This window comes from Papio anubis, chromosome 4 (genome assembly GCF_008728515.1).
Source record: "Papio anubis isolate 15944 chromosome 4, Panubis1.0, whole genome shotgun sequence".
In the NCBI taxonomy this organism is placed as follows: domain Eukaryota; kingdom Metazoa; phylum Chordata; class Mammalia; order Primates; family Cercopithecidae; genus Papio; species Papio anubis.
The window spans coordinates 96336011-96348626 of NC_044979.1; positions in this window are offsets into that span (position 1 = coordinate 96336011).

Sequence of the window (12616 nt, forward strand, 5' to 3'; positions counted from 1 at the left end):
ATCACACCACTGCACTCCAGCCTGGGTGAGAAGAGCAAAACTCTGTCTCAAAAAAAAAGAAAAAAAGAAGTACAGAGTCCTTCTCAGGCCATGTTTACTTTGCTTTAAGAATATAAAAATCAGTATCATATTTCACTGGTGTTATGTCTAAACTCACATATATAGAAATTGGTAATTTGAATTGCTTAATATTTCAAAAATATTGTAAACTGCCAGAAGCAATTGCTGCAACTACTTTACCAATTCTTCCTCCCTGATTTGAAACATGAAGGGAAGAAAACGGACACCCGGTACTGAGAAATACTTTATTATGCAAGAATATACTGCATTCCTGCTATTCGAAAGGAAGGACCTGAGAGGTAACTTGTCTTGTTTAGTACCCAGTTGCTGCTGCTCAATCCTCCCTGCACTTGGAAGTAGTGAGTCTCTGATTTTGCCAGTGACATAACCCACAATTTAACCCACGATACTCACCTCTCCAAAACTTAGCTGCTTTTGTACGTAGAAATGTTACAAAATAAATTTTAACACATTGAAAGCTAGTGTTTATCCATGTGGTCAAATTGACTTATTTTGTATAGACCTCAGAATAAAACTTGATCTCAGTCTCAAGGAACATCCTCTAAGGCCACAGACTATGTGCAAGTTGTGCCATGAGCAACCCTAGGGGTCACTATTCACAGGGTAGTACATTTGACATTTTTAAATGATAATTTTCCAGCAGATGGCAGTAAATTGTCTGGAAGAAAGGTAACCGTTAAAAAGTTCTCACAAAGGTATTATATAGGCTACCAGCTATGTTGGATCATTCCTCTCGCCAGAGGTAATCCCTTATAAAAGTTTGAAGTTGTCCTTCTAGACCATATATTCACATAACATAAATATATGTACATAGAAAAATAGAAGTTTTATTATTTTAAAACTTTAGAGAGGCCAAGGCAGGAAGATCACGAGGCCAGGAGTTCGAGACCAGCAGGGCAATGTAGTGAGATGTCACCATCTCTACCAAAAAAAAAAAAAAAAATAGAAACAAAATAAAATAATAGGTAAATATATAAATGAAAAAAAAAACTTTAAATATATAAACAGTAGTGGGGCAAAATAGGGTCTGGAGGCAGGGAACCTAAGGCCAATTCATGCTGACTTCCTAGAACTAAAAAGGAAAACCCCAACTTTCAACACCTAAGTATCAAAAGGACCAAAGGCAAACCCTTTGCAAACCACCCCTGCCCCCCACTTTCGGCCTGGCAGATGGAAAATGGAAAGTACCTCTGATTGGTTGCTTTGTGCAACCAATCAGATGTTTGCATAGGAGTGTAACTTTGTAATTTCACTTTAGCCTTTGATTGATTGCTTTCTGCAACCAATCAGACTGATCGTTGGCCACTACTTTATTTGCATGAGGTATCCACCAAATGGCCTATGGAAAACCTCTGGAGGGTATTTGGACCCCAGAAGATCCCGCAATCAGGGCCCTTGAGTCACTGCTCCAGCTACTCCTACCCTGTGAAGTGTACTTTCATTTCCAATAAATCTCTGCTTTCGTTGCTTAATTCTTTTCTTGCTTTGCTGTGCATTTTGTCCAATTCTCTGTTCAAAATGCCAAGAACCTGACAATTTGCAGTAAAGACCCTGCACCCTTAACAAGTAGCACACTATATTTTCTATCTCGCCTTTCTCAGTATGCCTTAAAGATCTTTCAATGTAACCATATGTAACCCTGGAACTATACAATCTGGTTCAACTTTGTCAACAATAAATGTAACAAAATGATGAGTTGTTTTTCAGCTCCTAAGGACCCCCAGGTTGCAAGTCACCTAACCTGAGTATGGCCAGAAGAATCAAGCGGGCCCAGGTCCTGACCTCAGAACCAGCTGGAATGAAAAAGCCAACCACAGGCAGAATCTAAGTGCTTGGACCAAGCAACAGAGACCAGATTAAAAAGCGAGGGTTGCCCTGTTTGGTTGGAGTATGGACTTTTCTAAAAGCCGAGGACCCAACATCACCTCATTGCATGATCTCATCAGACTACTGCTTCTTTGCATGAACCCAGTCAGGTCACACCTTATTTCATCTTCCTATATCCTCCATTGTTCCCCTTTGCCCATAAAACCTGCCCCAGACCCCAGCTTGAGAGAGAGATTTGAGAATTGACTCCTGTCTCCTTGCCAGTCAAGTTCTTTTCTCAAAAGTCAATGTCATATCGGCTTCTATGTGTGTTGAACAGCTAGCCCTTGCTAATTTTAAAATCCGATGTATAATATGCCACACTATGAATATACTATGGATTATTTAAACATTTCCGTATTGGTGAACATTTAACTTGCTTCCAGTTTTTTGCTGTTACCAGCTATGCTGCAGTGTCCACCCTTGTACCTATCGTCTCAGGCACATGTGTGAGGGTTTCTGTAGGAGAGATACTGAGGTAGTATTGCTGGGCCATAAGGCACATAGGAGTTTAGTTGTGATAGTGAGGTAGGAGGTGGGACTCAACTCTGGAGGAAGGGCTTGGATACCAGACCAAATTGAGGACTAGCTTAAACAGGGCCAGGGTGGAAGCAGCTTTCCATAAGATATGCCCACCAGTGTGCCATGTCAGTTTACCGTTGCCATGGCAACACTCAGAAGTTACCATCCCTTTCCACAGCAATGACTCAATGACCTGGAAGTTACCATGCTTTTCCTAGAAATTTCTGCATCAACTCCCCCTTAATTTGCATGTAATTAAAAGTGGGTGTAACTGTGACCGATGAACTACCTCTGAACTGCTATTCTGGGCACACTGCCTATGGGGTAGCCCTGCTCCACAACTGCAGTACCTCTGCTGCTGCTGTACACTGCTGCTTCAATAAAAGTTGCTGTTTAACACCACCAGCTCATCCTTCAATTCTTTCCTGGGTGAAGCCAAGAACCCTCCCAGGCTAAGCCCCAATTTTGGGGCTTGCCTGTCCTTTCAGTAGGACATTGCTAAATTGCTCTCTAAAACTGCTTTTCCAGGCTGGGCGCAGTGCCTCACATCTGTAATCCCAGCACTTCTGGAGGCTGAGGCAGGCAGATCACCTGAGGTCAGGTGTTCAAGACCAGCCTGGCCTACATGACGAATCCCTGTCTCTACTAAAAATACAAAAATTAACTGGGCGTGGTGGCCCATGCCTGTAATCCCAGCTACTTGGGCGGCTAAGGCAGGAGAATCGCTTGAACCTGCAAGGTGGAGGTTGCAGTGAGCCGAGATCACGCCATTGCACTCCAGCCTGGGTGACAGAGTGAGACTTTGTCTCAAAAATAAAATAATAATAAATAAATTTTTTAAATTGCTTTTCCAATTTATACTCTGATGAGCAAAGCATGAAACTATCTGTTGTCAATATGTGATATTCTCAATGCAAAAATTTTTTGACTTGGCTGGGTGTGGTGGCTCATGCCTGTAATGCCAGTGCTTTGGGAGGCTGAAGTGGAAAGATTGCTTGAAGCCAGGGGTTTGAGACCAGCCTGGGCAACATAGTGAGACTCTATCTCTATAAAAAAATAAAAAATAAAAGGTAAAACAAATTTTTTGGGCTGGAGTCAGTGGCTCACACTGTAATCTTGGCATTTTGAGGCTGAAGTGAGCAGACTGCTTGAGCCCAGGAGTTTGAGATTAGCCTGGGCAACATGGTAAAACCCCATCTCTATGAAAAATCCAAAAAATTAGCCAGGTGTGGTGGGTGCATCTGTAGTTCCAGCTACCTGGGAGACACATGGGAGAGTCACCTGAACCTGGGAGGCTGAGGTTGCAGTGAGCCATCATCACATCACTGCACTATAGCCTGGGCAACAGAGACAGAGTGAGACCCGGTCTCAAATTTTTTTTTTTTTTTTTTTTTTACTAAACTGTTGAGAAATGGATTCTCCTTTTATGTTTATTAGTTATTGGTATTTTCTCTTTTGTGAGTTGTCTATTTATATTGAAGGGGTTAAGAATATGACACCCCTGGCTGGGTGTGGTGGCTGATGGCTGTAATTAATCCAAGCACTTTGGGAGGTTGAGGCTGGAGGATCATTTGAACTCAGGAGTTCAAGACCAGCCAGGGCAACACATGGCAAGACCTTATCTCTACAAAAAAAAAAAAAAGGCCGGGTGCGGTGGCTTACGCCTTTAATCCCAGCACTTTGGGAGGCTGAGGCAGGACGATCACTTGAGATCAGGAGTTCAAGACTAGCCTGGCCAACATGGTGAAACCCTGTCTCTACTAAAAATACAAAAATTAGCCCAGCTACTCAGGAGGCTGAGGCAGGAGAATTGCTTGAACCCGGGAGGCAGAGGTTGCAGTGAGCTGAGATTGCACCATTGCACTCCAGCCTGGGCAACAGATCAGGATTCTGTCTCAAAACAAAACAAAACAAAATTATCCGGGCATGGTGGTTTGTGCCTGTAGTCCCAGCAACTTGGGAGGCTAAGGTGGGAGGATCACTTGAGCTGGGGAGGTCAAGGTTGCAGTGAGCCATAATTGTGCCACTGCACTCTAATCTGAGTGACAGAGAAAAAGACCCTGTCTCAAAGAAAAAGAAAAAATAAAGAAAGAAAAAAGAATGTGATCTTCATTCTGTTTCTTAAAAGCAGGAGATGAAATTCTCATGTGAAAGATGCAGTATTTTTTTGGGAGGCTGAAGTGGGAGGATCGTTTGAGTCCAGCCTGGGGAACACAGCAAGATCTTGTCTCTAAACAACCAACCAACCAACCAACCAAACAAACCCCCCAAAACCCCCACAACATTCTTTTTTTTTTGTTTTTTGAGACAGAGTCTTCCTCTGTCGCCCAGGCTGGAGTGCAATGGCACGATCTTGGCTCACTGCAAGCTCTGCATCCTGGGTTCACACCATTCTCCTGCCTCAGCCTCTCAAGTATCTGAGTCTACAGGCACCCGCCACCACACCCGGCTAATTTGTTTGTATTTTTAGTAGAGACGGGGTTTCACCATGTTAGCCAGGATGGTCTTGATCTCCTGACCTCGTGATCCGCCCACTTCGGCCTCCCGAAGTGCTGGGACCACAGGCGTGAGCCACTGTGCCCGGCCACGCCCACAGCATTCTTATCAAGGATGGAAAGTTGAGACTGAGAAACTTCTGTACAGACCTTGTTAAAATAACTCTAAATGCTTCTGGGTCTTCATTTCCTTATGGGGGCTCTCACATCATTTAACACTTGTATTAAATAAACTTGCATGCTTTTCTCCTGTTAATCTGTCTTATGTGAATTTAATGCTCCAGCCCAGGCTAAAAGAGGACAGAGGTGGAGTTTTGCTGCCCCTACAATACCTTCAGTGCTTGTCTCTTTGTGTATGTAGATATATATATTTATGTATATAAATAAAAATATTTATAAATATTTATTCACTATACTCTATTTTCTATATAAATATATAGAAAAATACATATCTTATAAATATATTTGTATATCTTATAAATATATACAAATATATTTATATATAGCATATATAGAGAAATATATATAGTATATATAAATATATATATATAGTTTTGTGTGTGTGTATATATATTTTTTTTTGACAGAGTTTTACTCTGTCACCCAGGCTGGAGTGCAGTGGCATGATCACAGCACACTGCAGCCTCTGCCTCCTGGGTTCAAGCAATCCTCTCAACTCAGCCTCCTGAGAAGCTAGGACCACAGGTGTGCACCACTGTGCTTGGCTATTTTTTTTTTTAATTTATTTTTTGCAGAGATAAGGTCTTACTATGTTGCTCAAGCTAGTCTTGCATTCCTGGGTTCAGGCCTCCGGCCTTGGCCTCCCAAAGTGCTGGGATTACAGGCATGAGCCACCATGCCTGGCCTGTTTATATACTGTTGAATGCACTCTACATAATATTTGAATGGTTCAAAAGGATATAGATTAAAAAGCAATCTTCCTCTCATGTTTGCCCCCACCTCATTATTTCTCCTCACCAAAGTTTATCCTTTCAGAGGAATTTCATACATATACATAGGTTGGTTGTTAGAAAAAATTGAGTCCTGTCTCTGTCCATTCACAGAAAATTGTATAAACGAGTATAAGCATACTTTCTTCTGCAAAAGTTGTCATAATGAGATTTGGATATTATGCGACTATTTATTTAGGAAAGATGAGATGTACACTAAAACCAACAACATCAAAATCATGTTTATGAAGCTCTTTCCTACTCTGTTGCAGTCCTGGACTTAGTAATTTATATTAGTAATTTATATCTATTATTTCCTAATGATAACCCTGTTGGATAGATACTGTTTCACAGATGAGAAAACTGAGGCTTAGAGACATGAAGTAACTTGCCTAAAGAATTTGGGGATTAAGGCCGGGCGCGGTGGCTCAAGCCTGTAATCCCAGCACTTTGGGAGGCCGAGACGGGCGGATCACAAGGTCAGGAGATCGAGACCATCCTGGCTAACCCGGTGAAACCCCGTCTCTACTAAAAAATACAAAAAACTAGCCGGGCGAGGTGGCGGGCGCCTGTAGTCCCAGCTACTCTGGAGGCTGAGGCAGGAGAATGGCGTGAACCCGGGAGGCGGAGCTTGCAGTGAGCTGAGATCCGGCCACTGCACTCCAGCCTGGGCGACAGAGCGAGACTCCGTCTCAAAAAAAAAAAAAAAAAAAAAAAAAAAAAAGAATTTGGGGATTAGAAGGAAGCTTTTCGGCGCTGGAGCCTGAGCCTTAACCACTGTACTCTATTACCTCCACATGATTATAGACTATTATGCACCCAATATCCAGAACTAGTACCACGTGTACAGGTACTAAAGGCTACATAGCACATGCAGAGCACTAAAGAAAACCAAACCCGCCCAAAACAAAAAACCCCAGCTCCTCCATGCAAGAAGATGGCTTCTCTACTGGTTTCTTGTTCTTTGATTGAGGGTTGGTGCCAATTATACCAACTATCTGTTGGTATATTTGATATATACTGCCATTTATATCAAAGGCTTAGAAATTGGATGATTGGGAATGGGTTTATGTTTGATATGCTCAGTAATAGCTAAAGGTTTGTTTCGTTTTTGTCAGTTTTAATCAACCAATTTATTTTTAGTTTATAATAATAAAATAAAATTCACCATTGAAACGAATGCTTTTAAAATGAAGCTTTTTTTTTCTTTTCTTTTTCTTTCCTTTTTTTTTTTTTTTTTTTTTGAGACGGAGTTATACTCCGTCATCCAGGCTGGAATGCAGTGACTGATCTCAGCTCACTGCAACCTCTGCCTCGCGGGTTCAAGTGAGTCTCTTGCCTCAGCTGCCCCAGTAGCAGGGACTACAGGTGTGCACCACCACACCTGGCTAATTTTTGTATTTTTTAGTAAAGATGGGGTTTCACCATGTTGGCCAGGCTGGTCTTGAACTCCTGACCTCAAGTGATCTGTCCGCCTCAGCCTCCCAAAGTGCTGGGATTATGGGCATGAGCCACCGTGTCAGGCCTTAAAATGTAGCTTTTGATAATGCAAGAGCTTTTTTGTTTTCGTTTTCTCTTTCCCAGGAATGAAGTTACTTTGATAGAGCAGAATGAGCAAGATATCACTGCAGAGCATCCCTTGGTGGTTCTGGGGAATACTGGGCAAGGTGCCTACCTCTGCTTGGGTGTGTGCTCCTGTCAGTTATGTAAAGCCATATGAACATACAGCAAGTCACGTGGTGATAATTCCCATTATAGACACTTTAGCATTTACAGTAAGGATTGGTCTTCTTACTTGCAACTTCTGTAAGTGATAAAATGTGAGGATGTGAGATGCCCTTAGTACTTCAACTTTGAAACAAAAATTTCAACTACTCCTTTTTCAAATGTCTGAATTGTTTCCATTTGCAAATATTTTTCTGAGTAGATTAGAATCTTGTTAATATTAAGCAATCAAATAGAGGGGAAAAATGGGATGTTGACACTGATAGGAGAGTCTAACAATCTTTCACAAATCCCTAATTTCAAATCTTGGTGTTCAACGAAACAGCTTCCGATGGTCATTGATTTCTCTATAATTAGCAAATGCTACAAAATTGAATTCATCAAATAAATGTATAGTAATGGAATTGTGTTTTTCTTTGTTTTATAAATGGAGTTCATTTGAAAAAAGGGTTCCATTGCTAAAGACATTTGAAAAACCGGTAAATGGATCGCTGTAGAGAGGCTGCTGTAGAGAGGCTACTCTAGGATTCTGAGAGTTGAGAGAGTAGAACACAGAAGGTGGGCTCCACCATGATCTGGCCAAGAAGAAATGTATGGATCTTGGACCTGAGTAGATCAAAGGAAGGGATTGGGTCAAAGGAAGTGCTAAAGTTAGCGCGTTTGGGGTGTTAACTGGGAGAAGAGTAGTCCACTAACAAGAATAAGGAGGTGGGTGGATGGATGAGAAGTTAAACCCCTTCGTCTTACAAACAGGTAAGGTCGCTCAAAACGTTTTTCTAGTCTTTTTTGGAGAGGCGTGCATAGGTTAAATATTTTGAAAAACTGTATAAGATTGATATTTAAGAGTGGTTATGTTATTCACCATTAATCTATATTTCATTGTTTTGAAAAAACAGTAATTATGATCACAACATCAGAAATCAAAATCCAAATTGTCATTTGTTTAAATTTTTTCTTATATCCCATTATTAGTTGTTTGATGAAAGATAAAAACCATCTTCCCTACATCGCAAATATTTCCTGTGGCAGTGTTTCCCAAGAAGGCAGAACCATTCATGTAAATGTAAAGTGTTTTTGAATACAATGTTATGTATATTATCAGTCAATTATAATTTCTTAACCTCAAGTCCAGGCAACTTCCATTTTTGCTCTGTGGATTTTGCAATTTTCCTAAGAGATGGTGGAAGGATGGGGGTGGAGGTGGCTTTCCTTACTGAGTGTAACTAAGTGCACTTAGCTTGGAGACAGGAGAGATTGGAGAAGAGGATCAAGTTATAATAACAGCTAAAATTTACTGAACACTTACTGTTTACCCGGCACAAGAGCTTTACCTGGGTTATTTCATTTAAACTCCACAACAGCCCTATGAAGCTGGTGTGGTAGTACATCTACCACAAATACAAGAAAGTAAAGTTTCCCAAATGCTCCCATTACAGCCCTAAATACAAAGAACTGAGAAGATATTCCATGAGACACAGAATAAAATATCTTTCTTCAGCATAAAGACATTATACCAAGAGAGGCAGAAATGGTTATAATTGTTTTTTTGTTTTTGTTTTTGAGATGGAGTCTCACTCTGTTCAGGCTGGAGTGCAGTGGTATGATCTCGGCTCATTGAAAACTTCCCCCTCGGGCCGGGCGCGGTGGCTCAAGCCTGTAATCCCAGCACTTTGGGAGGCCGAGGCGGGTGGATCATGAGGTCAGGAGATCGAGACCATCCTGGCTAACATGGTGAAACCCCGTCTCTACTAAAAAATACAAAAAACTAGTCGGGCGTGGTGGCGGCTTCTGTGGTCCCAGCTACCTGGAGGCTGGTGGAGAATGGCGCGAACCCGGGAGGCGGAGCTTGCAGTGAGCCGGAGATCCGGCCACTGCACTCCCAGCCTGGGTGACAGGGAAGCCGAGACCCGCCTCAAAAAAAAAAGAAAACTTCCCCCTCTATGTTCAAGCAATTCTCCTGCCTCAGCCTCCCAAGCAGCTGGGATTACAGGTATGTACCACCACGCTGGCTAATTTTTTGTATTTTTAGTAGAGATGGGTTTTCACCATGTTGGCCAGGTTGGTCTCAGAACTCCTGACCTCAGGCGATCTGTCTGCCTTGGCCTCCCAAAGTGCTGGGATTACAGGTGTGAGCCACCATGCCTGGCCTGGTCATAATTGTTTATGTGTTTTTGTGTGTGTGTGTGTGTGTGTGTGTGCCTCCAAGAGTAGTTCTTGTGCACAGAAAATATTGTTTTGATGCTATTTTTAGAATATTTGATTTGTTAAAGTTACAAGTTTAAGAGTATAATTATTCCTTAGTTTTTAAAGTTTTCCTAACTCTGTGGAAAAAGTTTTTCCTCTGCTCTCACTCCACAGTCAACATGGAAGGCTTCTGTGGCCAAAGGTGTGGAGGTTTCTCCCCATACACCAAGCAACCAGTTAATTCTGCAGCCGTCACCAGCTGGGTGTTCTCTACTACAGTTCAATTCCTCTTTTTTTTTTTTTTGTTTTGAGATGGAGTCTCACTGTGGCCCAGGCTGGAGTGCAGTGGCGCAATCTCGGCTCATTGCCACCTCCACCTCCCGAGTAGCTGGGATTACAGGCGTGGGCCACCACGCCCAACTAAGTTTTATATTTTTAGTAGAGATGGGGTTTCACCATGTTGGCCAAATTGGTCTCGAACTACTGACTTCAAGTGATCCAACCTCCTCGGCCTCCCAAAGTGCTGGGATCACAGGCATGAGCCACAGCGCCCCGCCCCAGTTCAATTCTGACACCACCTACCTGGAGACACTGTCAGATCCAACAGGTGGAGGGCTCAGTCCCACAAGATTGCCTCCTCCCACTTCTGATGACAATTGCAAGCTCCCCTCAGGCTGTTTTACCTGTGTTTCTGACTGATTGGCTATAAATTGGGGATCCCATGACCCCCTCCTTCAGTTCAAATAATTTACTGAGTGGCTCGCAGAACTGTGGGAAACACATACATTTATCAGAAAGATGGTACAAAGGATACAGATGAAGTGATGCATAGAGCGAGGCATGGGGGAAGGGGCATGGAGCTTCCATGCCCTTCTCAGGTGGACCACCCTCCATATACCTGCACATGTTCAGCTATCCCGAAGCTCTCTGAACCCTGTCCTCTTGTGTGTTTATGGAGGCTTCATTTTGTAGTCATGATTGATTAAACCATTGCTCATTGGTGATCAACTCAATGTTAAGCTGTTCCCCACCCCACAGAAATTGGTGAATGGGGCTGGAAGTACCGATCCTCTAATCAGGGTGTGGTCTTTCCAGTGACCAGCCCCTTCCTGAAGCTACTTAGGGGCTGCCAGCCACCAGTCAATTCACTAGCGTACAAAAAAAATCACTTTGGAGATTCCAAGGATTTTAAGAGTTTTATACTAGGAAATGAGGATGATGGCCAAATATATATTTTATAATATCACACTTAATCTTATTCCATTTATAACTCTAGCAAACTTTAACAACCAAAAAGGCATTTGCTTAATGTTTGATCCCATTAACTTAATTACCTCTAAATATTTTAAACTTCATTCGTGAATTTAATATATTTGTTTCCCTTGTAAAGGTCTTTAATTGTGTGATTAACAAGTAACTCAACATCTAATAAATTAAATTTATAAATGTGGTAAATCTTAAATTGTAGTGAGTGTTCCAATACTGTTTATTAAGTTAATAAGACCATCTTCAACTCATTCGTATCCAGCTATTAAATTACACATTTTAAAACTTAACGTACAAGGCAAATGGTTACTTCAGTAGGCCAAGTTCTCTTACACATTAACACGTACATAGAATTCCAAATATGCCCAGATTCCTTAAAACAAAACATTAATATTACAGGCTTGAATCTTTTACATGTCTCATACTCAATTTTCAGTCTTCCGAGGGTTAAAATGGTCATCTATTAAGAATTTTGATGTTTGTTTTTAAAAGCAATGTTTATGGTGATCTTTTCAGTAGGCGGACTTTCCTTCCTTCCTTCCTTCCTTCCTTCCTTCCTTCCTTCCTTCCTTCCTTCCTCCCTCCCTCCCTCCCTCCCTCCCTCTCTCTTTCTTTCTTTCCTTTTTTTTTTTTTTTTTGAGAATCTCACTCTGTCACCCAGGCTGGAGTGTAGTAGCGCGATCCTGGCGCGATCCTGGCGCGATCCTGGCTCACGGCAATCTCCGCCTCCTAGTGTAAGGGATTCTCCTCTCTCAGCCTCCCAAGAAGCTGGGATTACAGGCATGCACCACCATGCCTGGCTAATTTTTGTATTTTAGTAGAGATGGGGGTTTCACCATGTTGGCTAGGCTGGTCTCAAGCTCCTCATGATCCACCTGCCTCGGCCTCCCAAAGTGCTGGGATTAAAGGCATGAGCCACCACGCCTGGCCAGCAGGCAAGGTTTCTTTCTTTCTTTCTTTCTTTTTGAGACGGAGTCTCGCTCTGTCGCCCAGGCTGGAGTGCAGTGGCGCGATCTGGGCTCACTGCAAGCTCCACCACCTGGGTTCACGCCATTCTCCTGCCTCAGCCTCCTGAGTAGCTGGGACTACAGGTGCCTGCCACCACTCCCGGCTAATTTTTTTTTGTATTCTTAGTAGAGACGGGGTTTCACCGTGTTAGCCGGGATGGTCTCGATCTCTTGACGTCGTGATCCGCCCGCCTCCGCCTCCCAAAGTGCCGGGATTACAGGCACGAGCCACCGCGTCCGGCCAGCAAGCTTTCTTAACCACTGTAGAGTCTCAGTTTTTACCCAACCTCACTGATGGTATAACAAAAATGCCACAACCTAAAAAAGGTGACCATCACTTAAGTTTCCTGGATTCAGGTTGCAATTTACCATTCTTAATAGGGTCATAATTCTAACAGATATTCAAATGACTGTCAGTAGACTCTCCAAGGGTTCGTTGCTGCTTTGTCTACAGCTGTAAAGTCATGCTCTTGACAATAAGTTCAGAAAGATTTTAATTTTACAGAATCTCTTAGGATCT